General features: G+C 41.5%; 1 long non-coding RNA gene across 4 annotated transcripts; it reads left to right on the forward strand.

Moving 5' to 3' along the window:
* Nucleotides 1–3,925: 3,925 nt before the first annotated feature.
* LOC147318830 (uncharacterized) lies at nucleotides 3,926–23,768 on the forward strand. 4 transcript variants are annotated; one of them, XR_015131499.1, is made up of 5 exons: nucleotides 8,324–8,561; nucleotides 10,273–10,318; nucleotides 13,479–13,757; nucleotides 18,568–18,819; nucleotides 21,993–23,768. It is a non-coding gene; the product is annotated as an uncharacterized LOC147318830 (long non-coding RNA). The 4 variants fall into 4 exon arrangements; XR_015131500.1 differs by lacking the exons at nucleotides 8,324–8,561; nucleotides 10,273–10,318 and adding an exon at nucleotides 3,926–3,940; XR_015131497.1 differs by lacking the exon at nucleotides 10,273–10,318 and having other exon boundaries at nucleotides 8,325–8,561.
* The last annotated feature ends 374 nt before the right edge of the window (nucleotides 23,769–24,142 follow it).

Here is a 24,142-nt window from a genome sequence, read left to right on the forward strand (position 1 = left end):
AAAAAATATTGTCATTTCAATATTTTAAGCCCAGATCTTTACGAACTCTTTGAAAACTGGACTTTTGTCTTCTTTCGTTTTGTTTTGTTTTTTTACTTAAATTATTTGTACCAATTAGTTTTCTTCTTCTGTCACATATGACGTCCCGAAATGACCACAGTGACGCACTGAATCGGGAAAAAAATATTAAAAATGTCAGAAGAAAAGAATCAAGTGATTTGTTTTACACAGATCTGTAAACTTGGCTCCTTTTTGCGTCTCCCTGTGGAGCTGCAGTGTTTACATTTCTTCATAGGAGGTGTACCGACAATCCAGTCAGTCTTTGAAGAAAATATGCGGACAAACGTACATTTACCGAAAGCGCATTCTGCTGTCATTAAATGTGTGACTTATTTCATACAGTGAGATGATTAGTGTTCAGGATTTTCTTTCAAACTCTGGGAAACGAACACACACACAGCAGGAAATCTGAGCTGCATATTTCCTTTATTAATCTCAGGTGTATCTGGCAGGTGTATTTTTCAGGTATTACTGGGTTTGCTTTTCACAGGTCATGCTTATTATTCACTATAACCAAGTGAATTGGTGTGATCAGTTCAGGTCATCACCGATTGGCTTGATTTATATTTCTTTCTTGCAGTGAGGTGGCAGCCAATCAAAACAGTTCAGCAGCAGAACATTTTTTTTTGTTTTTGGAAAATTAGGCCCGCGTTTCACTGTTCTGTTGATTTTATTTATTATTCAACCATTTATGTTCTTAATCTGGTGGCTTTAGAGATCACTCTCTGAACACCTCCCATAAAATGTTTCTAGGTATCAGCTCTAGCTCTCCTGACCTGGAAACTGCTGTGAATAAACGTTAACAGGTCATTTAATTACGACATACCTTAACAAAATAAATCTACTTATACTCACCACAATCTGAGTGAATTAATGTTCCCTTAAATCTCCGCTTTTAGTGGATCAGTCTTCTCGCACTTTGCGAGCACAGAGGAAGCAAAAAGGCCTAAACAGGGGCTTAAATAAAGCGACACCCGAGAACAGAGATGTGATATTAAGATTTGCTGTGGACTGACAACTTTGTTTTTATGCTCCCTCTTTGTGTTTTACTTTAAAAAAATCTTTTAAAAAGAGTTAGAGAAGCTTCAAGATCTAATTTCTCTTCTTGCAAAGTGAAAGGAGTGGAAGCTGTTTCTCTTTTTTAATCATTCGTCATCAATCCTTAAATATAGAAACAAGTAAAGTTAGAAAGCCACTATAAGATTCAGGCAGTCACTTTCAGAGTTCTTGAAAGCAGACTACAGCGCCTTAATTGTTCCAAAATAGTCATTTCATTTAAGGGTGTATTTTAGGTTAGTGAAATGACGGATATCTTTACAGCCAGCGCAGTCAACAAAAACCTCATCCTCTCTGTCACTGCATCATTTCTAAATAATATTTCTTGCTCATTTGTCATTATTATGATTAATAAAGGTCGAGCCCATCCACTCTGGTGATGTGGGTCTCCAGTCAGTAATGAGTAATCTTAAAGGAACGCTTATAGAAAAACGATGATTTTAAATGTATTTTGATGTATTGTCATTATTTTGCACTTGAGTCATTGTTCTTGAAATGTATGAAAGAAGAAAAAAAGAAAGAAAGGTGCAGGGTGTATCCCAAATTGCAGTGTTTCATAAATGCTCTTATACAACATTCTTAGACAATAAATTAATTTATTATCTAAATAATCTGTGTTGTAGACGCGCGCGCGCACACACACACACACACACACACACACACACACACACACACACACACACACACACACACGACTCATTCCTCCACACGTAACCCGCCAACCCCGTTTTTTCCTTCGTCGTGCACGTCATTGTGGATTCACAACTTTACTGCGCATGCCCGAACTGCGAAAGCTTCAAGCCTATTAATTTCTAATTAAGCGTCATCTCATCGTCAGTGGCAAAACTCCCAGGAACTGATTTTAAAAAAATTAAAGCGAAGGAAGTAAATCCTTCTCCTGCAGCCGTGACCCACTGAAACACGCGTGCAGACACGCCCGCGGGGCTGCTGCTGCTGCTGCTGGAGGTAGAAGTCACACCAAGCTTCAGCAGCTGCACCAGGAGCCTTCAACAAGTTTCACTCACCATTCACCGTCTGCTCAGGAGAACAGACATGTGCTTTTACAAAAAGAGACGAGGCATGAAGACACTCCATACTTCACTTTATTGTCACTTTATTCAAGGACATCCGAAACTCTACTACAGATTTCATTTTTGCGTCTACACCGTTTCGAGTTCGTCGTCAATATTTTCTAAGATCCAACTATTGGGTTTATTGATGTTAATGAATATTCATTTTTTTACATTGGTTATAATCTGTTAAAAATAATAAAGGAATAACAAAAGAAAGAAAAAACACACATTAAGCTCCCTAACAGGGACAATTTCCTCCAGCAGGACAGCTGCCTTTTTAGGATTTTGATTAATCAGGCAAACAATGTCATGACAAATCGCTTAGTGCAAAAAAGGGGGGGAAAGGACATAAAACAAGTATTTTGCATGTTATACGTTGGGAAAAAAAATATAACACGAAATTTGTGCATTTTTAGGGAGTCAGAAGACTTCATAATTCACTTTCAGCCTGTCTGATAGCAACTACTGATCTTATATTGATCTATAACAGACACACGAGGCATTAGTAAATGACTTAGTTGCCTTTAATAAAACCATTTGTTTCATCTGATAAACCTTGCAGAAGGGATTGGTCACCAGAAAGAGCTGAGAAAAAGTTAACTAAATAAAACCAGCGTTTCCTTTAGGATGGTAAAAGAAACAGTGAACCATGGCTCTTTGTAAGCACTGTTAAATGGACTGAAAATGACAAAGTTATGTTTTTAATTAGATGTGAGTAGTGGCCTATATATTCCTAATACAGGATTGACTAAACAGGAGCTTTATTTAAATGTACGGTATTATTCTAATTTATTAAAGTTATTGCATCTGGAAATGTACGATGGTAAATATTACAACATTTGTCAATTTTGCTTGTAAAAACATCATTTCATGAAACAATGGACACCCGATTTAAAACACTCAAAGCCATAAACTGTTATGCAAATTACATGCAGATGATGCAGATTTGCATATATTAAAGAAAAAAGAGAAACAAAAAAATCTTCACAGAACTAAAAGATGAGTCTAGAGATGAGAAACTATTAATTGGTGATGATTTGTGGTGTTAAACTTGACTTGAGAGCTGTCACTTCCAGAATAAATTTTCGTCTTATCAGCAGGCATATGAAGCCTCGAGAAGGCAGCAGTGTCTGTTGGAGCACAATGCAAAACCAAAACGGTGTTGACTGAATCTTAACGCCTGCAAATCATTAATTCAAACAGCACGCTTTAAAAATCTGACGGCGGCCACTTTCAACCTAAAAATTAATCATTTGGGAAAATAAAAGCCTCCTCGGGCCTCCAGCATCCGTGTGAAAATCCTTCTCCCTCTTCAAAGGCCACATGAAAAAAAAATCCCCTCGTTTCTCTCCAGTGCCGACATGAATTTCTGACTCATTAGCATTTATGCAAATGACTTTCTAATTGCAGGCGTAATGACTCTGGCGTGGGAGATTTTTCAATCCGCCATGTTTTTTTGTTGCTGCATGCTTTGCAGGATGCCCCTTTTTTTGTCTTCATTTCTAAAAACAAAAACGATCCATTCTCTTGTTTCCAGACGCTCATCTGACGGGGATCCTGCTGGAGCTTTATGTAACATTTAGAAAGAGTGGGACACTTTTTTTTTTTAAACAGGCCGCGTTTATCTGAGGCACCGACAAAAGCCAGTTTCTTTTCCTGCTCAGCGCCGCAGTGAAGCTCTGCTACCCGGGTGATTTTTTAATAAAGAAAAAAAGGTGCAAAGGGATGCCAAAGGAGGCTCTAACTTCGAGGTGAGTGGGGTGATCTGCAGCCGCAACTCAGTGACGCCCGTCCAAGCCTGTAGCTCCTCTCACGCAATGCATGCAAGCAGAGTGGAAATGCAAAATGGCAGCACGTGAATAATTATTTTGAGGATTGTAGATTTTATTTTTAATCAAAGAATCAAAGACAATTAAAAAGCTGACTAAAGTTTAATTGTGAAAAGAAAAGCCAGCGCTTGCTCTCATGGGAAAAATTAAAGGTTTGACCTTTGACAGAAATATTTATGACCCAGATCTGCGGAATTTAATGTCCTGCAGTAGAGATGTTAGTATTTATGTAATGCAATACGTTGCCTTTTGTCTCTGTTCACCACGAGACACCTTTAGTTTTTCATTTTCCACCACTGCTCCCAGTTAAATGAACTATTTAGAAAGAAGCTGGTGTATATATGTGTGTGAGTGCAAGTGATGGTGTTGGTTTTTGGGGGGGGGGGGGGGGGGGGTCCTGTCTGGTTTGGCACAAGAAGGCTGTTTGGCCCCCACAGAGCTGCAACAATATGGGCAGATTTTGAGGGACAAAAGATCCAAAGCCTTGAGTTGCAGAGCACGTCTCTGACACTGGGACACTGATGTACTGGGAATACTGGGATGTTACACTGGGAGATGGTCAATCAGAGCACTGGGATGACAACATGAGCTTCTGCAGTGCCTGTGCAGCTGCCCAACAGGTAGCAAGATTTGGAAAATGATTTTTTTTTTCATTATGATTTGGACACAATCATGTAGATAGCTGAAGCCCAAAATACAGGAGATCCCTTCTAACTCTGTGTAGGACAACATATTCTAAGATAAAACTCATAAACGACAGAGTCTGAGGCTGTGAGTCTGTAGTGTGTAATGTTTCTTTGTTTGGATTGTCGTGGAAAGCCTCTGCGATCTCTAGTCATTTCACTATAATCAAACATTCACGCTTCTCGTCCAGCTTTTCATTGTTCTAAAGAGTAATTTGTTCCATGTCAAACCGTGAATAAAAAGATATGATAAATGAAACAAATGCAACACAGACAAAACGACATGTGGCCGTATGAATGCATCCGAACCCGATTTCAGATGAACTGGTTTATGTTTGCCTGCATCTCCTGCAAAGTCTTGGAGAAAAATATGCTGTCGCATGATTTAATCAAGATTTTTATTCACAATATTTAATATCTACCTGGTGCTGAAATACATGGAAAGAACAGGGGCAATTAAGAGCTCAACATTATCACTGGTTCTGAACAGACTGGACAAATGGATTAAAGTGTTAAAATCCTAAACTATACTAACATGGAGGAAGTGTAAAGTCTTTTCACGTTTCATGTGAAAGATGAGAGTGGGGGTCTGGATAGGGTGCTACCTTTAAAAAATGCTGTGTTCTTAAAATTAATCTGTATTTGTGTTTAGTGTAATGTTGAGCGTTTTACACTGAAGGCAGCGAATCCTGCACATTGTGTATTATCCTTGATGATAAATTACCCAAACAATGCACTTCTGAAAAAGACAAAATGCTTCATTTGTGGCGTGTATGTCATTTCTAAGATGTTTATCTATACAATATGATCTTTAAATACATGAAGCCTTTACACAAAGAGTATAAAAAGACAAAAGAGCCAGCAAAAACAGTTTCTTTTCAAATTCTGGATCATTTCCCAAATACTACTTTGTATCCCTGCGCTGTTCCCTGAGTTCAATTTTTTTCTTTCTTTCTCTCTTTGTTTTTTGGCCCTTGGTTTTCATTCATGATAGTCTTTTACATGCTGGTCAGCAGCTAAACTGGCTCACGGAGGCTTTTTAGCTCAGTGAAGAATGTGTGTGGGCTGTAAACACATCCTGCTGCTGGTTTAAACACACAATGTCGGATCCAAATGTAAACAAAGAAAAAGACAAACGCAAGACAGGACGATGCTCTCAGATGGCAGTTATTAGTAATATTGTCTAATCTTGTTAATGCTTTTAAACATAAAAACAAGCACAAAATCGGTTTCTTTTTTCTGAAGTTGAATATACCTGCTACTAGTGGAGCCTTTAGGAGACCTCATAAAGGATGGACAAAAAAACAAAACACTTGTCAGTCAAATGCAGAGCAATAGGCTACACCTGACAGGTGGGAATGCAACATAGTGATCTTTTTAGATTATAGTACAGAAAATAAATAAATTAGAACACACACACATGCACACGCCTTTTATTAGAAACCAAGAAGCATGTAAAAAGATGTTTGTGCACACGCTGGTTTTGTTGGTTATGACTATAAGAGACAAATTAATTTTTTTCAGAGTTCATTATATTTTGCAGTTTTCTGTTAAGATTGCTGGCAGGATTTTACACATCCTTCCAAATGGTGTCATATTTGCGTTGGGGGTAGGAAGCATTGAGCAGAACACTGACGGTTCCTACATGTTTTAATTACGGCTTCTTTTCCTGTCATTTGACGTTGTGGTGTATTTCGGGTGCAGAGTTGCCAGTCACACTCATGTTGCTTCTGTAAGAGACGCAGATCTATTATATGAATCGCATAAAGAGTTGAGCTGATCCGGTAAATGGTTCTGGTACCAGGTGAAAACCAAACCCTACCTCAGTAAAACACTGAATGGGTATACTGTTTTTAACCTAAATGACCAGCTGCACAAGAAAATGCTGACTGGCATTAACAAGCACAAATTCATTAAACAGCTTTGTGTGTTGTGGCAGTCTTACTGGTAGTAGGAATACAGAACTTTAACTTGTAGAGGCACATCTTAACATTATGGCATTTCTAATTTCTTAATAAAGCAGAAGATGTGATTCCTTTGGTGGTTATGGCATTATTGTGACTATATTCCAATAAGGAACATATTACATTAAATATTTTAGTTACATTTTAGTTGCCTTATGGCTGCAGCTGAAGTCATAAAAAGTTATAAATCCGGTCAAAAAAAACTACTCTGCTGTTAGTCTATTGTCACCAAACTTGCAGTTCAAAATTGTGATTATTTTTCAGTCTTGCATATTAATTAATCTGCAATCCAAGACTGGTTAACCAGCAGAGAAATTCATAAAGTCTTTGCAGAGTAAACTGGTTGGGGGGGAGGAGATTGTGGTGGTGGTGGTGGGAGGATGGGTTAACTGCTATGCCTTGCAGGAATGGCCTGATGGGTGCTAATGAACTTGGGATGTGCCACCACAATGCTGAGCGGCCCCTGGTGCACCTCGGTGTCCGGGTTCCCATGCAGCCGATGGAATAAGAGGGTTGATGGAGGGGAGGAGGAGAAGTGATGGGGGTTAGGAGGAGGGCGGGCGGCTGGATTGTGCACCCAACCTATTGTGCCCGGTCCTTAGCCCATTAGCCACCACCAACCACTCTTGCTTTCGAGAGCTCGAGACTAGCCTGCCTGCCTGCCCGAACTCGGTAACCAGGCATCGGCGAGGGCGAGAGGAGGGGAGGAGAGAAACAGTAGCCGTATTTAGAGTTTGATCTCCAGGAAAGCGTCCAAAATTTGGAGAGAAAGAAAAGGGGAGCCCGGGACATTGGTAGGCAGGGAGAACCCCCTGACAACAAACCCGGGCCTGACAAAGTTGTCTCTTTGGCAGTCGCGCCTCCTATTGAACCAGTAATTTATTCAAAGGAGATTTTTATCCCCGCGATCTAATTATTATGATAATCAAGTGACCCAGACCCCCTTTCTTGGCTCTTGTCTGCGGGCTCTGGGCTCGGCGGTGACAGTAAAAGCTGATTTGCACGGTCTTCACCCCCTGGTCACATTCCTGGACTCCTCTGTATCAAAGACGTAGACAATGAGAATAGTGGATGTGCGCACTTGATCCAGGCATGAGCGGAGGCCGCAGTCTCCGCCGGGGGCTTTGTGTCAAATGAATACTAGTAGCCAGACAAGATTACACGAAACTTTTTATAATCCCCACATGGTCCAAAACGACGCTCACAACGACACCCTTGATATGTGAAACTAAATAGACCTGAAATAGAGACAGCAGAGACGATGCTGAATATTTGATTGAGCTGATGATACCAGTTTATAATCAATTAGAGAACTGATTATTAATATGATGACCAAATGTCATGCAATATAAGGAGTGTTGCCAAGATTTTGGTATCTGTAGTCTCAAATATGACGTCGAATAAAGCCATTCTACACTAACTCAGATTATTAGTTTCGAGGATTCTTTTTTATCATTGAGGACAGAACTTGAGCTTGAATCCTTATTCAAGACCACTTATGCTTTCATTTTTTTAGAGGGTGGAGACAAAAAAGCAGACCTGCATCGTGTCATAAAGGGGAGGGCCTTGGTGGTGGTAGCCTATATGTTTTTAGAGCAGGCATGTTTTGAGTTCATATTGCATCTGACGAGAGGAATGGCGAGTACCGGGGACAACGCGGGGAGGAAGGGGGGAGGCGAGATCCACCTCCGAGAGAAATAATGGGGATGATAATAAAACAGGGGGAAAACCCGTCCGAGGGAAGCTGAATGGATGGAGCAAGGCAGACGTCACGGCCAGCCGCAGCCATGAAGACCGTGCGGTCCAGCCTCCGGCAACTCAGTTGGTCTCCATCTCCCGAGCCGCACGCTTCTCGATTTTGGAGAGCGGACGCCGCGGAGACTCCCAGGCGACGGCGTGAGTATCAATATAATCTGTGTTTTCTCCAAAGGGGGGAAGGTGAAAGCGGTTGGGGATTAGCGGCGAAAATCACGGAGGAAAGACCGTTCGCATCCGCGCCGTGCACGCCGCCGATCTGCACGCATAACGGAGCAGGATGCACACAGGCTGGATGTGTCAGCAGCAGGCGAATATGGGCGCTGTGTGTTTGAGCAGCAGGTCCTGGGCTCTGAATTTACCGTTATTTTTGTTTCTGTTTTGATGCTCTGATGAGGGTAAAGTAGGAGGTGATGTTTCACTCACAATGGCAGCTGTTGAGAGGAAAACCAAGTGGCAACTCAGTGTTCATGACATTTTGTCTCTTAATTCAGTGTGCTTAAAAAAAATACAAATCGATATTGAAAGCTTCAGAAAGAAAAATTATGGGTTGATTCACTTAGTAGAATATGGAGTAGTGCACAGGTGGAAAGTAACAGCTAAAACATGTGGAAACAAACCTGCACTGTGGAATACGTGTGTGAAAGAGCAACTTCTAATTTGAAGTGGTTTGTCTCTGTTTTAAAGAAAAAGTACTCTTTTTTCAGACCCAGCCTTTATGACGCATTGTGTGCAGGCTTCATACAAAGCGATTCACAGAGAGCCACACAGGCCAAAAGGCGCTTCCAGCCTTGATTTCATTTCTCATACACACCTCCAGGCACTTAGCAGGGTCACTTCTCAAGCTCTGTTTGCTGCAGAAGCGGGAGCTGCAGAGACAGGCAACATATGGCACGAAAACCCAACAAAATTTGACACGATCAGGATGTGGGGAAAAAATTTAATCCTTTTGTGTCTTTTCCCCCCAAATTAAGCCCTTGCAGGACTCTTTGCTACCATGTGGCTCAGATATGAGGATTACTAGCACACAGACCTGCAATGCATGAGTAATAAGACAAAGTGATCGTGTTCACACCCATGGTTGGCGGATAAAGGGATCACAAGGCCAAATATCCAGTCCACACGTGTGCGCCGAGAGGCCTGTACAGAGAACACGTGTGCGCCCCCGGATACATTAGGGGAGAAAAACTGAGGCCGTTGAGCTTTCAGGGGGTTTGAAGCAAAAAGAAAAAAAGGAGATTATGAAATATTTCACATGATGAACATGAGGGTATTAATTTGTATGCAGGCTTAGGGAGGAGGGGAGAATTTAGAAAACAACGATTTTGTGCAACCTTTGCACAAAATTCAGATTCATTTTCCAGTTTAAGCCAAAACATATCGGCCACGCAACTTTAGAGTATTTATCTAGCAACACACACACACACACACACACACACACACACACACACACACACACACACACACACACACACACACACACACACACAATTGGCAACTGTGGGGTGGAACAAATAAGGAGAGGATTTCTGTACAGGGCTTTAAATGAAGTTCATATGCACCGTGTATTTTAGAGATATTTGCGACACCACTGTAAAAATGGCAGGTTGTACATTATTGTAAAAATACAGATAACAAAGTATTAAAAGTACTACTGCTGAAGTATCACTCAGTGCACCTTACTTCACCTACTATCGGAGTTTTTGTTTTAAAAAAATATTTTGTCCTTGTCGTGACAAAATAGAATTTTCTGACGATCTTTGCTGGTTAAACGAAGTCTACAATAACCAAAATTGGGCAGTTAGGCTTTGTAGTCATTTTGAAGAGTAAAATCATCGTCTCTTTTTTCCAGGAACCGCTGGAGAGACATTCAGCGGCCTCACAACACGTGATTTACTGTAGGTAATATGGATAACCAGCTCTCACTGTCACTCATATCACCCTCAGGCTTCCGTGGTTATTTTTTCAAAGTTTGATGGAATAATATGTTTTATTTTGACGTAATTGCTTTAAAAAAAATACAAGTGTATTTATCTACAACAACAACAACAACAACAATAATAATAATAATAATAATAATAATAATAATAATAATAATAATAATAATAATAAATATATGAAGTGCAGACTCAAGTTTAAAATCTAACAAAGAATAAGATGAAGACACTCGAAGCTGCATGTCAAAATCTGGGCTCTTATTTTAAACGTCACAGGATTTTGTCATAGGTTGTGGAAATTACTATTAATTGCGTAATTTCTGCAAAGCCTCATTTTAAGGCGAGTTGCCCTATCACTGCAAAAACAGTGCGTATGCTCATCAGACACAGTGGGCCTGCCTCACCACAGTGTGACTTACACTCTGTTTATTTCTGTATTCATCCTTTAAAGTGGCTTAAAATGTGGGTAAAATACTTTTGCCCTCCTGCACAATTGTCTTTGTTGCCTCCAAAATGCAGTCGCTCAGTCGCGATTAAATGAAACGTTTTAATAGGACTTATCGCGCGGGTTTAATCAGATGAGAACCAATGACACTTTGCAATATGAATCCATTTCTTGCTAATCTGCTCTGCACCTTTGCATATTTTTTTCCCCAATTAGAGGCACAGGATTTGTTGACGTCATGCTCATCTTTGGCCAATAGCAGGGCCTGATGAGGTTTGTTTAAATAATGGAGATCAAGAAGCTGGAGTTCCATTTATGCCCTAAACATGCTTTGAAATTTTGGAGAAAAGGGTCCAAACGAAGACTTAAAACCAGGGGTTTTTGGCTCATTTAAACTTTTAAAGAACATATATATATATTTTAATGTTCACAAACTTCATTTTGTGAACACATGGTGTTAATAATAACATCATGAAAGCTAAACACTGTAGGGACAATAAGGCAGAAGACAAAATGATGCAATTGTATGAGATTAACAGAATTATATGGAATGCAGCACTTAGGGGACTACAACTGAAAAAGCAAAAATAACTGAAATAATCCAATGCAGTCTGAACATTTTAAAAATCGTGATTTTTTTTTCCTTTTTCAGCTTGAAAATCATGAAAAAAATATTTATTTAAATGTTAATATTGCACCATCTGCATTCAGAATAATTACCATGAATTACTAATGAGTTAAAAAAAAACTTACTAAACACTAAAATTGAAAACAACAATACTTATTTTATTTTAAATTGATGCTGCAAAACATTTCTAGTTTTCTAGATAGAAATAAAAAAAAGCATTAGGTTATTGTTGTAGCCTTAATTAATGTAAAATATGATTGCATTAAAAGAATAGTCTACTGAAGTCTAATAGTTTTGTAAAAGACTACTTAATAATAAGTGGAAGTTATATCTTAACATTTAGTTTTTAAATATTCTGATTCACTTAATGTAGACTATAGCTAAAATACATCAAATGAGCTATTAATAGTATTGCATTTTTTGTGTATGTGTGTGAGAGAGAGATTGCATGTATCTGTGTGTATTTATTTCTAAGTCACAGTGTGTAGTTTGATGTTTTCTGCAGTTATCTACTGAACATCTGAAAGCACACACACACACACACACACACACACACACACACACACACACACACACACACACACACACACACACACACACACACACACACACACACACCTAAATGTGGTACATTTAGGTGTGTGTGTGTATGTTCTCCACTGAAGCAGCAATCTAGGAACTAAGGCATGTTTCTGCTTTTAAAGGTCTTTGCTTTGTCCTTGTGGATTGAAACAAAGGACATTGATGAAGAACAGTGTAATGCTGACAGCCGTCTAAATGGAAACAAAATACTTTGAAATCAAAATATTTTCAGGCATTCGAAGAAGAAAAAGAAGACCTTCTGTAAATTGTAATCAAGAGGGAGAACAATGGCCGGGTGATTTGTTATTTGGTAACGGAGATGTAGCCATCTCTGGTAATGCCAGTCAGGTTGTGTGTTCGCAGGTTTGGGTGTGCGATGAAGACTGAGGATATTGAGTTAGTCTCTCATTCTCTCTCAATATCTCTCCATCTTCCTTCAGTCAGTAAAGCTTTACTTGGTGGTGGCGTTTGTGGGGGAGGAGCCTGCCACAACAGGGATCTGGGCACACAGAGCAGCCTTAATTAGATGGGGCCTCGTGCCATGTGCCACCACAGCATGTGTGAAAGGGAGTGTGTGTGTCTGTGAGTGTTATAGCATAGTCCGTAGCCATGTAGGATAAGATTTGTTTTGTGTGTGTTTAGTTTTGTTTTTGCATGGTCTCTGGACACATTTGGATACTAAAGGGTATGTTTAGCACTTGTTCTTTCATGATATGTAGGAGAATTTTTCTCTACATATATATATATATATATATATATATATATATATATATATACATATAATAACCCCCCCGATCTATGCTTTGGCGCCAACCACCATCATTGGCTGACTGCTTTGGCATCAGATAATTTAAATGAAGACAAACCAGTTCCTTTTGTAGTCAAACAGCCGGGATCTTCTTTTAATTTAAAAATGCATTTGGGTCATGGCAGGGGGCGGTGTTTGAAGCCATCACCCTCCTATGGAGCTAGTCAGCGGGTGAGGCGGGTGCGCTGTAGGGATGGGCGCTGGGCTGGAGAAAGGAAGGTTGTAGCCTTAGTTGGTTTGGACTTGCTCAGCAACCTTTTTTTAAATTGGTGCCACTTGCTGATTGTTTGACTTGTTGGGTTTTTAATATACAGGCGTTACTCACAGGCCAATCAAAGCTTTTGGCGGACAAAGGGAAGTTTCCAATTGGTTGAGGTTGTTTGAGGCGGAGAGAGGGAGCCACATGATGACATCATAAAATAAAGGGTCAGGACATTTAAGGGCTGCTGTAGGATGAGCGAAGAAAAAAGGCCGTAAGCCACAAAAGAAATGCTATGAACTGCTCTTTGATTTTTCTCTCCCTAAAATCAGACTTTTGACATGATTTTTAGCTCCGTCTCAAGTTAGTTTGTAATTCTTAAAATCATTTTATAAAAAGCAGTGGAGACATATAATGATATAATAGGTTTTAATTAACAACCCTCTCCTCTGCTTATAGGTCAGAACTTGGCCCATGTTACTTCGCCTGCAGATTGAGAGGATGGGTAGCCTTAGGGGTTGGTTGTTATCTTTGGTTATCTAGCTGTATGAGTGATGTACATTCTTCATAAAGCTAGATAACCGAAAGTAACAAGAATCCCATTACACTCCTGAAAAGGCATCAAGACCCCAAATGCGCCTCCCTACAAGAAAATGCAAACTTTGCCAGAAGAATTGTAACACGAGAGAAGAAAATGGACTACATTTTAAAGAAGACGGGAATGCGATGCAACAAAAGGTAGGCTGCATGTTTTTCTTGTGTCTTATCTGTTGGTGATGGAATGTGTGTGAATACATGTGTGTGCCTTTTGTTAAACTCAAGTCTGAGGCCCCTTTTTTGATCCATCCGCAGCTCGTAATGCTGGGTATCGTTGTTAGTCATGTACAAATAAATGGGACATTGCCACACATATTTCCTTTAGCTCTCTGTAGCCAGTGGCAGTGATCCATAACAGTAAGGTTGGTACAACAGGATCACTTTTAATCTAATAAGCCCCATGATCCTTCTGTGTGGGGCTGCATGCATGGGTTTAGACTTAGTATCACATGGTTAGGAGTGACAAGCTTGCTAAAAAAAAAACAACAACCCCACACCGATTCACCAAAGTAACTGGTCTCTGATTAGCCAACACCAAGTGACTAAAGGACTTGCCAGTTTACTGGCTAGTTTGGACAACGCTCTATTTATTTGTCTCCATGTAATTCAGTCTTACTGCTTGCATTTTTGGCATTAAGAGACCATGCAATATGAAAAGAATGTGGGCCTTTGAGCTGCATACGGTGCTATGAATTATACATATGTTCCAACTTGGATTGGATTGTGTGAGTTAAGAATGGTCCCTCCGAGTTAATCTGGTCTCCCAACGCCCCACTGGCAGCTAAGCGCACAGACAAGAATTTGTTTGAGGCCAGTTTTGTTAAGTTAGCTGTTGTTGATTTTTTTTCTTCTTCGTTCCACCTACTCCCTTTTTCCTTTTGCATGAAAAGATGTTTAATTTGGGGTCCTGGCCGTTGTTTGATTTGACGTGACAGTTGGCTTGGTTGTGAATGGGCCGTGGCAAAGCCTCCATTGCATGAGGTGCTACCATGTGGAAAGGCCCGATGGGATCTCACTGAATGCTGCTGTGTGTACGTGTTGGGTTCAGAGGGGGAGTGGTCCAGGGGCAATCAAGCAGAAAGTACCCCTAGTGACAAGATCCACGAGTGAGCGAAGGAGAACAATCTCAGCCTTTAGGTTCTTTGCCTGGACTCATGGTGAGGAGTAATTGGTCAATCAGATCTTCAACCTCAAGGCCTCTGATGGCTGATTGAAGGTGTGATTTCTGTTCTGCCCATCAAAGCTGGAGGGTTACTCCTGCTGAGAAAGGCCACTAAGAATTGTATCCTAGGTCTCAAAGCTCTGGTGGTACATAGCGAATTCCACGTGTGGCGTGCTATCTCATTGTGGTGCAGCTAAAACATCACCCTCGGGTTTGGATATATTTAGCTTGACAGGGTACAAATTCTAAACAGTTGTGCAGGACTGAAGTGAAATTACTAAAAGCTTGTGAGGCAACCTTACCTCGCAATGTCAATCTCTTCGAGCCCTGCGGTTGTGCCTGCCTGCTGCATTGCAGGTGCTGAGTGTGACACTTGAGCTTTGGGCTCTGCTAGTAAGAGAGAGGAACGAGGGCCCTGACAGGAAGTGACAGCCAGAGATGTCACCTTCTTGGATGGCAAAGTAGTACCTGGTTCTCTCTCTGTTGTGTTGCTACGTCCCTACATGTCCTTTTCCCCTTTATTTCTTTAGTTTTACAGCGTTGTATGTAGGGCTTTTTATCACATAATGCAACTGATAGATTAATGATTGTGCGTGCCCAATATCCAGACTCCTGTATATCTACACAGGTGTGGTTTGTATTTATGAAATTAGCATATAACAGGTGTAAGGCAGAAACATTTTGTGCATTGTGGAGAATAGTTTTCTCCCTTTGCATCTTTTTTGTGTCAGTTACACTGTTGGGTCTAAATGGGAACTGAAGTCTTGGACAGATTGTGTTTATACCCTAAGCAGTGCCCTGGGAGACGCATGTCATGGTACAAATGCTTTGTTCTGGCTCGGTGTGTGGCACAGTTATATCACTAACACTTCACACTAGGGAACTTAGTGCAGAAACTGTATTAGCTTATGCTTGCCTGAAAACAGCATAAAGATAGGAGAGTTCCTCAAAAACACCTTAGGGCCTTTGCTCTCTCTTTTTCTCTGTCCCATGGCAGTGTTGGAAATAGAAAGAGGGCGCGAGGAGAAAGCATGTAAAGGAAAGCAGCCAGGGAGAGGAAAGAGAAGGAGGAGGGTGGTGGGTTTGTCTTAGCTTTCATGCACTGGGCAAGCAGATTTAGACTCCAAGTGTCAAATAGAAAAACAGCCATTGTGGTCGGGTCCTACTTGCCCCCCCATAAGTAGACTTTACAGTCAATAGAGCTAGTCCACTTGTCACTGAGGGACAATGCACCCCTTTGCCTCCCTTTCAGGCCTGCCGGGTCCGAGCAGCCAGACAGCTTTCTGAATAACCCAGTGATTCTTGGCCCCTTTTCTCTGCCTCTCTTTCTCTTGACGGAACACACCAACAGGGCTTGGAAAATGGCTTCACTGTTGGGCCAGAGTGTAAGGACAGACCCTGTTATTTTCTACAACACTGGCATTCCCTCCACCCCCTTATGCACGCATAGAAATGAATGTATCTTGGGCAGTTGCAAAAGTCAATGGGCCTCCTCAGACAAAGGAGATTAAGTTTGGCAACTTAGCAGTAACAGGTGTACTTTGACTGAGCTCGGACCACACGGGGGGTGACTGTCGTTGTCTTACCCACTTGCTCTGTTTGTCTCCTTGTTGGTTTTTAGTTGCATGGATGTAAAAATTACGTTTGTGTTGCGTTGTCAGAAGACAAGAGCGCCTCAGACCTTGTTGACTTAGAAGTTTTAGTTGAGCTGTCCAGCACAGGCCTCTTATCATTTTCACTGCATTTGAAAACAAAGCTTAGTTTTGCTACATTTCTCCCATGCCAAGTTTTCTCCGAAGGGATTCTGCAGATATCTTTAGAACTCAAGCAGTGCTCACCCAAGGGAGCGAGTTAAGGGTAAACAATGCGGGCACACGGAGAAGAAAGAAGTATCAGAGGGAGTGCGGCACTGCACAGAAGCATGAATACATTTTCACATTTAGAACTGAGACATTGATGTTTTAGGAGGGGAACTATCATTTAAAGAGAATGAAGCCTTTTCTGTACATACCTTCAGTATTTTCAACCATAATAAATCAAGCCATTCAGCATCAGTACAAATAGAGACACTCTCAGAGCCAGAGCAAAACAGTGCATGCATTTGTTTGTTTCAGTCATTAATAAAGCTTTTACTGAGAGCCTCGGTCCTCAGAAAAGCCCATTCTGGTGAAATGACTTGGCAAAGCATCCGATGGAGGGTCTGTTCAGACTGAAGCTGCTCCCGCTCCCATTGTCTAGCTCTCTCTCACACACCTACGAGTCCAGAGTAAGCACACAATTTCATTGTTGCGTGAGCTGTTAATATCAGAGGCTTCACAATAGAGCCCATTCGCCATATTTGCATAAGGCACTTTTCCAACAAGGACCCAGAGAGGGCTTGAAAGCTGGCCCACTCTAGTGCCAATGGCAAAAAAATGTCAAGTGCCAATTAGGAGAGGTTTGCCACCATTCAGCAGTACCCCACCCCTGTAGTCCTTCCCCTCCCTGCTTACCCACCCCAACTCTCTCACACTCCAAGTCACCCCTGGTTTTACCACCTTATTCCAATTTCAGACGTGGCCTTCCCCTACTGACACCCAGAGACAAAAGCTGGCTCCCTCCTCTCTGGCTAATGGAGGATCCTTTCTGCTTGGCTCAGAGTATTAGTAAAATCAGACAGCATGGTCCGTTCACCGATTAGTCAGCTTTCTTTGTTGATTACTTTGAATAGGGTTCAAGAACTATGCAAGATACAGAGTCCACCTGCTTGGGAATATTGAACTTAGCAAGCTGGCTGCACTGTGCTACTTTTGTTTTAGACTCCCAGGTTTGCATGTGCAGGTGTGGGTAATTGAGGGAAGGATTGTGGCAGAGACAGACGCTGATTTAAACAATTAACAATTCCCCCTTTCATCTGAAATCCACAGTGGTTGTTCTGTGTTAGTGTTAATGACATTTAGCCACCTAATGGCTTGCTTTAAGCTAGTCGTGCTTATTATTTTGCACGGATGCACATAGAAACATAGAGAAATGCTGCAGAGACACTATTTAAATTTAGAGTGTAGACTTTAAGTCAGCCTTAAAGGCTTAAGGAAAAGTAGATTTGCTACATGAAATCCAAGTTAGCTCAACTGGTGAGCATGTAAAGTACTCAACTACTGTTTATAATTCTATCGATGCTGAAATGCTACATTATTTCCATTATTTCCATGCTTAACTGCAGGTGTCAGATGCAAAGTATGCGGTGGAATGGTGGATTTAAAACATTAACTGTTCTTGAATTTTAGGTGATATATTGTTTATGCAGGAAAAGCCTTTAACATCAAAAACCTGGAAAAAAAAATTGCATTCTGTAAAAAACAAGGATGCAGTAAATTGAATGAAAAAATTAGGTCATAGACACAATAAAAGAAGGTAATCGTGTTTGCCCAATTGGTCTGGCGTTGTTTTCAGCAGAACGTTTACCTAACTTACCGCCTCCTGCCACTCAAAAGGATTTTTCTCTTGTCGCTTTTTCTCTTTCTTTCTTTTATTCAATCTCTGTGTCTAGTTTTTTTTTCTTTCCCACCCTTGATTCTCAGATGGTTGGATCTGATTTGCATGCATTTACATAATGAAAGTCATTTGCATGCTCAGGGGCAGACTGTACCATGAGAACAGACATGAAAAGGTGTGTGTGTGTGTGCGCGCGCGTGCATTCGTGTGTTTGTATATTTTTGTGAACTGTACATGTGTGCTTTTGTGGATAAGCTACATAGTTTAAATGTTCAATTTTACCCTCTGATTTCTCCATCTATGTTTTCTGTGCAGGCTACCACATTACTGAAGGAAAGCTGGCAAAAGAAGACTGAAAAACAGAGAAGGAGGAGGGGTTGTTGTTGATTCTGCCCTCCCTCTCTCCTCACCCTCCACTGCATTGCCTCTTCCCTCCTCCTCTTCCCTTCCTCATCCACTCCATCCTCAGCAGACTGCCCCTTTTTCCTGTACAGCGAAACGCAGCCCGCGCCACCATCTTAGAGCAACGCTGGCATGAAATGGAAGTGGGAAGACCAGTCAGCGCAGGTAACACACCAAACCCACTGCGCCCGCCATGCTTCATTTTTCTATTGGCACCTCCCTGACTCTCCATCATATCGCAATATCTCCATCTCTCCGTGCCCTCGCGCCTTCTCCGGCGTGATGTACCCTCCGTTTTAATTGCCTCTGATACGTTTGTTAATTGCACGACTCATGAGATGCGCTGATGGGAAGGAGGGGAGGGTTGATGTGGGTGGAGCGTGTTTTGTATGTGCGTACACATTAAATCACTCCGCTCTCAATGCCTCTCTCAGGAGGCGTTCAGTGGGCATCTGTCCTCGAAGCGCAAGTTTTTCTTTCCCGTTTGGGAATTCTGATGCCATCCTCACATGCCTGCCCCGACATGGCGGCGCCTGCCATTTTGGAGCTACGATGCAATCCGTGCCTTCTGGACGACAGACAAGCACAGCTGATTACTCCATAAGTTGAGCAGCTTAGTAAGAAAATTTTAGTCACTGAACCTAAAAAACTGTGATATAATATTTAATGATTTTGACAGTAATCTGTGACAGAGGTATGGCTTTTTAAAATAATTCTAAAAATCTCCCTTCAGCTCTTTAAATGAGGTCAAAAGAAATGTCAAGGTGGGCAACATCGGTTGAGTGGAAGTTATGATTCATAGTCTTTTACAGGGACACTGCAGCACATAAAAAGCCCAAAACAAAGCAGGAGAGAGGCAGAAAGAGGCAGAGAGAAAAAATAAAGACAAGATGGTGAAGTTGTAAGAGCATGATAGGCAGATTTAGTACTGAAAAGTCTCTCTTTAAGTGAGTGGTGAGTATTGGAGGGCAGTCGGTGCTCAGACAAGTTGAGTATTGTTCTCCTTGCATGAGCTCGTTGTGGTGCGGCATTTCTTCAACCGGGGAGCTCCCAACGTTGAAAACCGCTTAAACCAAAACACCAATTAGCGTTAGCTGGGCTTGATTAAGTAAGATGGCTGGTAAACAATGCTTACTTTTGTCATCTTAACACAGAAACCTCCCTTTGTTTGTGTCTGTGGCGTGTGGGTCAGAGAGACTGTGCTAATGGTAACTTATAGTAGGATGCCTGGGGCTAACAGAAACTGCCACAACCCCCAAGTCAAGGTAAAAACAGCAAAGGAGACTTGGCAAAGACAGGAAACATCTTAACATCAAATTTTGTTTTCTTTTAAATAATTTGGCCAAAAATGTTCAATTATATATATATATATGTGTTCTTTAAATTAAATCACTAATTTTCTGTATTTAGACAGAATACACTGTTAATGATTCCAGTTCCCCAATTAGGTCAAACTAAGCTTAATTAATTTGAATATTTGACGATGCCGCCTTAAGCGAAGGAGTCGCTTGGCTTTCCTGAGAAGTCTTGTGGTAACTGTGTCAAACGCAAAGTGCACTAATCACTGCCAGGCCTCTATAAACAGGTGGTAGATTGAGCAAAGGGGGCCGAGGCCATTCTCAATTTACTGTGTAAATTATGCAGAGCCCAAAACAATGCAAACAGTAGACAGTGGAGTGGCTGGCGTTGGCTAATGAGATGATGAGAAGCCTGGGAGGCCTGCGAGCTGATAGAGGAGAGGGGGTGGGCACGGCTTGTGTCTGGATCAGTGTATTCATGTGTGCGTCTTTGTGCGAGTGTGTGTGAGGGTCTAGAGGAGCTTTGGCAGGGGAGCAGACACTGTCCCGCCTGCACAAACCCCACCGTCAGCACCCCTCCTGCCCAGACTGAGTGCTACAGGGGGAGGGGAGGGTTAGCAGGCAGCTGGGGCACCCTGCCCCCATTGCTCCTGCAAGAGCACCAGGCTTGGGAACCTCGGTGGCAGGGGTCCCCCCAACACTGGCACGTAGGGGGCCCCCAAAAGTCTGGCTGCAAACCCCCATCTCCACCAATCCCCCCACCCCACCGTCTCTTGTCTCCCCAACCATCTCCACCCCTCCTACCCTAATGTAAGGCTCGGGGCCTGGGAAGGACTTCAAGTTCACGGCCAGACCTCCTATTGAGCTGACAGCCTGACTGTTTGCTCAATTCGGCTCCCTATTCAGGACCATACTGGAGGGGGGTGCTGTTGAAAAAAGGTTGGAGGATGCAGGAGGGTGTTGCTAGACAGTGTGGGACACTGTAGCACTGCGATAGCTATTCATTCAGCAAGGGGAGACAAGTAAAGAGCGGGGGGGGAGAGAGTGAAGTTGGAGGAGGGGGGTTCAAGTCGGGATGCATAAATAAAAAGTGAGGAATCCAGGCTCAAAGTTTGCTTTGAGCAGTGTGCGCCTCTCTCACACTCTTTTAGACTCTTAATTACCGGCGCCTTCCACTTTTCTCTCTCCCTTTTCTCTAACTACACCCCCCTCCTCATCGCCATCGCACACACCCTCCTGAACACACACACACAAAATGGCAATGGCAATCATTCTCATCATCCTCTCTATCCCCTGGTTTTATTAGGCCACATGCTGGGGCTGTAAATTTACCATTAACAAGCTTATTCACTGTAGTCCTCTCAACAAAACAAGACCATGATGCCAATAACTCAAAGCGACACCAATACCCGAAACTGCCTTTTATGTCGCCAACCTCTACTGTTAGCCACTCCCTGCAGCCCCCACTCTTTCCTCACTGGCAGAGAGCACCCTCACACCGTAATGCTAAATGCCAAGGCTAACGTGATGCTTGTTAATAGCTCAGACAATGGTAATTAGCGCAGTGGTTGTTGATTTAAGCTAGATCTAAGCTAGATGGACGCATTATTGGCTAATTCTGAACTTGGTGACCTGCTATAATATTTTAAGTTGCTTGTCTGAGCTGCTCGAAAATGTAACAGAAAAGGGGGTTTGATGGTCTTCTGAAGTCCAACTTAGCCTAGCTTAGGGTGTGTCACATGCTTCCTCTTTGTATTAGCAGCTTGTAGCGTACCAGGCTCCTGTTAAGGCCTTTCAACTTCAGTCTCAATCCCCTTGGCTGGTACACGAAGCTGTACTTAACTCGGCCAGATTTAGGACACACAAGGAAGAAAAACCTAATAAGTATTTTTTTCATGTTTAAAGAGCACTGAGAACAAGCCTTCTTTTGATACATAAATTGGACTTCACAGTCCATTGTCTCAAATAATTGTTTTGACATTCACATGATTGGCCTCAAGGTGTGTTTTGACTCATTCTTTTTTTATTTTTTATTTTTAGATAAATGTGATTGGTGCAGGGGGATCCAGAATGGACAGAGCACACAAAAGGAGGACGGTGGGACTCCTCCTTCATTCGCTGCCTTTTAGCTGGAGTAAACACGGAGGATGGCGATGCTGTCTGCATGCGAGCCGGCAGTGATTCCTGCCATAACTGTGGAACGCTGTGTATGTCTCCTTGATGCATCGCTCGAACCAACACTCAGCCTGGACTGCTTGTGAATGACTTTTGGTGTTTTAACTGAGCAAACATCATCGTGGACTCCAATCATGGAAACCTGTGGGACTCGTTGGAAAATAAGCAGCCCGAAGGCTGGAGGAACTGCTTGATAATTGTGACTCTTAATTCTTTTATTTGTAGATGTGGCACTGAATTTTGTAATTATTATCCTATATTTGATTGTAAAAAAATATTGTTTAGACATGAAGGAATATAATCTGTCCTCAGCTGTCATAGGCTCCACTTAATGTAGGTTGTATTTGATGATTTGTAGCCCATATTTTGCTCATTTTCTCTTTTGTTATAGTTGCTAGGACTCAAAAGACATGTGAATGTGAGACCCACGGCAGCAGTGAATAATACTGCACTGCGATTGGACAGCTCCGTGTGTCAGCTGACACAATGGCGAAGGAGTGAGCTGTCGTCTTTATACTCTATGCAACTGTTCTCTTTTTTTCCTTTCTTTATTGTTTAGGGGAAAAAAACCTTTTCATATTTATTTTGGATTATGTTTTGAGCCATCAGTTTACAGAAATTCCTTCAGACATCATCAAGAGAAATGGTTTATGAGGTGCTGACGTTCCAGTTATTAATATAGTGAAACAGAAATTACAGTCAGGATGTGTGTGTGAGTGTGTGACAGATGACAGGATACAGCATTTTCATCAGTGGATGGATTGAATCTCATATTTGCAGCTTTCGACTGTGCAGCCATGAGCCAGAGTCTGAGTAAATGTGGACTCAAGCATTTAATATTCCTGATGGTTGGAGTGTGTTTGATCAGCAGGAAGTAGCTCTGCGTGTATACAGAACATGCCACACTATTAAAAGCTGCTCCCTATAGCAGTCGTTGAGGCACAGCAGTTTGGCACATAATAGTTACCTGCTTTAGTGTAATGATACATCTTTGGGTGAGACATGACAAATACATTGGCTTCAAACACTGCCTTAATTTCCTGTTCTTGACATTAACACACAGCGACACACACGCCCGCACACACACATGCACCCAAATGCAATAAGGCAAGTACTATCAGGGCCTAATTCATTCTATATTAATTTTTGGGAAGTGGCAAATTTTTTATTACGATTGATAATCTATGCAAATCTTTTAAATATTACTTTAGACAATCTATGTCTATGCAGCGCTTTTGCAATTGATTCAAGGGAGACTATCTTGGCCTAATTTAGAAAATGTATTCTTTTGATAATCATGCACATCCCAGTGCTCAAGACAATTACTTATCTGCCTGGATAAGCTTGAAATTATGTTTTTAATCTCTAGCAAAAAAAAGTCACTCTTCTGAAATCAGTCCAGAGGCTTGAAAACCATGAATTGTGGTCTAAAATAATTAAATCAGTTGCACTAAATCTCCCTTTTCCTTAAATGTAGATCAAATATATCTATTTAGCTTTGAATAGCATACTGTTTATATAAGCAACAATGTTTGTATTATGCAATCTCATCTTTGTGAATGAGTGTTCACCACACGTGCCTTTGTATGGAAAACTGTTGAAATAGTAATAAAGGTTTACAATGAAAACAATGAAACATGTCTTGTGCATGCTTTTGATCAGTTTTGGTTGCATATCGCTGGCTGGCAGGATCGTCTAGTGATAAATGGAAAAGTACATTAATCAGCCGCATATAGTGCTGAAGTGTCCTTGAGCCGTGGCTGAGCCTGGTCAGCAGTGATGTAATTCACTGAAAGAAAGAAATATAAATGTAAATAACTGTCCTTAAAATGAGAGACAGAAGAGGTTACAGTTTTCTAAAATTAAAAATGGAAAAATCTATAAAAACAAACAAAACCTAAATGTGCTTTTCCTTAATGATTTTGCTGCTTTAGTCACATCTACAGAGAAATCTACCGCAGTTCAGTTTCAGCACATCGTCACTGCCAAATGAAAAGATTATAACAATTCCCCCG

This window comes from Aulonocara sp. 'chitande type north' Nkhata Bay, linkage group LG11 (assembly GCF_057382095.1).
Source record: "Aulonocara sp. 'chitande type north' Nkhata Bay isolate Kocher_YH1m ecotype deep benthic linkage group LG11, A_spYH_male_GT1.1, whole genome shotgun sequence".
Lineage (NCBI taxonomy): Eukaryota > Metazoa > Chordata > Actinopteri > Cichliformes > Cichlidae > Aulonocara > Aulonocara sp. 'chitande type north' Nkhata Bay.